This window comes from Cryptomeria japonica, chromosome 3, assembly GCF_030272615.1.
Source record: "Cryptomeria japonica chromosome 3, Sugi_1.0, whole genome shotgun sequence".
In the NCBI taxonomy this organism is placed as follows: Eukaryota; Viridiplantae; Streptophyta; class Pinopsida; order Cupressales; family Cupressaceae; genus Cryptomeria; species Cryptomeria japonica.
Genome location: NC_081407.1, coordinates 758,258,522 through 758,261,191, shown reverse-complemented (window position 1 = coordinate 758,261,191; position 2,670 = coordinate 758,258,522).

The following is a 2,670-nucleotide window of genomic DNA, read 5'->3' as shown; positions in this document are numbered from 1 at the left end:
GGTGATAATAATCTAAAATAATAAAAAACATTTAAGATGGATATTAGGTCTTGATAGGATGAGTACTTGAAGAATGAGACAAGCCTCTAAATTGTCAAAACATGCAAGACCTATGATATAATAAATTTCCTCTTAAGTATCACCATCGAAGGGTATGTGATCTTCATCTACAAAGAGAATGAAACAATCTGCAATAGGATCCACTAGGAATGGACAGATATGAGGGTCTCCATGGATCTCCTAAAGTCTATTCCAAAGTGTGTGGGGGAAATCAATATCCAATGCAATACACATAGAATCATGATCTTGTTGGCATTGCACACTCCAATGAGAATTGACGGTGATTGAAGGTGTTGTCATTGATGGCAACCTTGCAACATTGTGGAAAATGGCAGGCACAACCACCGATAGGCACAACCACTAGCACCGACACCGGTAGGCACTTCACCGATAATGACAACAATGTTCATCGACATCCTAGCCGACAGGAACAACTTTTTGTGTTTAATTGTAATATCTTTTGTAAGCCGACATGGCATATTGTAATAGACTCATATAAGTATGAGATCTTGTAAATCATTTTTATATGGCATAGACATAGATAGGAAGGATATGATGAATATGCCAAAAATGATAAGCGAATATTAAGGCAGATTTTGTATAGGGTTATGGTCATAGTATGAGCTTAAACCGGTACTAAATTTGGCATAGCAGATGCTGATTTGTAGCAGTACATTATATTGGATTCTCATAATCCATTTTGTAAGTCAGTGAGACTTCCTTTTGTATTTGAGCAATGAGCTCTAGGTAGTTGGCCATCCTGCATGTGCAGGCACCTCACTGTAAGTAATATCCATTCATTGGCCAGTGAGTGAATATTGTGGGTCACAAATCCCACCGAGGTTTTTCCCACACCAGGTTTCCTCGCCAAAAATATTGTGTTATGGTGTGCTTTCTATGTTGTCTTTATTGTTCATATTTACTGCATTAATTCTCGCTTACTGGTACATTAGCTTGAAATGCAAAATACTTAATAAGGTCAGGAATTTTGTTAACCGGTTAGATACTGATTCACCCCCCCCCCCCTCTCAGTATCTTTGGGACTGTCATTAATCCTAATAGATCTTGATACTAGATCAAATCACTCCTACATGGTCAGTGATCTTACACCAAGATTATATAATTTCTAGTGTTTCTAGTTTAGGTATGAGTCCACACATAAAGAAAAATGATTACACCACCTAAAACTTATCAAGATATCATTTTACAAAAGAATCATAGTTATCCCTTTCTAATTTTACCACAAAAGGATGAATAGAGAAACCTATGATACCTCCTCAAATAAAAAATTAAAAGATCAATACATATAAAACATATCAAACAAATTCATCTCATGTAAGACAGTCATTTTCAAGTGCCAAGATGTCCAAGTTGTTGGCATTATGTGAACTGGCATGAGCATTATGTGAACCGACATGAGCCTTATGTAAACTGGCATGAAGACATAATGATATTGTATGTTGTCATTGATGTCAATATGAGACATAGTGTGAACCGGCACATAAGATAAGTGAAGAAAGAGGTACCAGCATATGTGTGAACCGGTATATGCCAAAGTGAAGCGGCACATTTGTTCAAAGTGAACCGGCATGCAGTTATGGGAACTGGCACATGGAAGCACTGTATGACTACCGGTTGGTAAGGCAGCTTCCACTTCGGGGTTTCTGGTTGGAGTATCTCAAGTCCATGTGACTCAATCGGTGATCTTTGTGTGATGAGTTAGCAGTAAGATGGAGGATAGATTGTGTTGCCACGTAAGCTTTGTGTGCGTGAAGGATCTTGCATAAAGAAGACTATTCCTATCTACCTCGGGAATGTGCGAAGTCTATCAAATGGTGATAACGCGTGATGGGTTATTAGCCGCCATGAAAATGGTGGATAATGGATGATGGAGAATGTCTTGCGATTGACTCAAGACTGGTGCATTTAATGCAGAATGTTTCAACGGTCAGGATCGAATCGTTTGAATTGCTCAACCTAACAGGTTTAGGGTTTAAGGTTTTTGCTACCGACCTGTATGTTCCCTATAAGGTCAACGTTAGGTTTCTGTCTGAAGTTGCTAGCAAAAGTTGTGAGTGTGTATCCAACGAAAGTGATACAAGATTCTTGCCAGACCATAAGAGAGAAGAGATACCTGCAAAGTGTATGTGCAGAAGGAAAAGAAGAGCCTAAACGGATCTGTATTAGTATTAAGTGTTGTTAACATATCATTGTAATCCCTGTTGATCTCTAACCACTTCAACAGTTGTAAAATCCCCTAACAGGGTAGCCTTAACTGGCTTGATTCAAAATCCCTTAAATCGGGTGGTCTTAACCGGCTTGTTGTAAATCCCTTAACCGGGTAACTCGAAGCTAGTGAGTTCTGAGAAGCTAGAAAATATTAGGAGATCCTTTCAGCTATTGAGTTCTTAAAATCCTCTAACAAGGTGACCCTACCGGGTTTAACCCTTAACTGGGTATCCCTTAACCGGGTGATCCCTAATAGGATCAGTTCCTACCAGAACCTATTGTAATGTTCTTAACCGAACAAGGCTCCTAACAGAGCAGACTTCTAAAGAGTTCAAAAAGCAGCTTGTGGGTATTCATCCCCACCGTGGTTTTTCCCAGTTG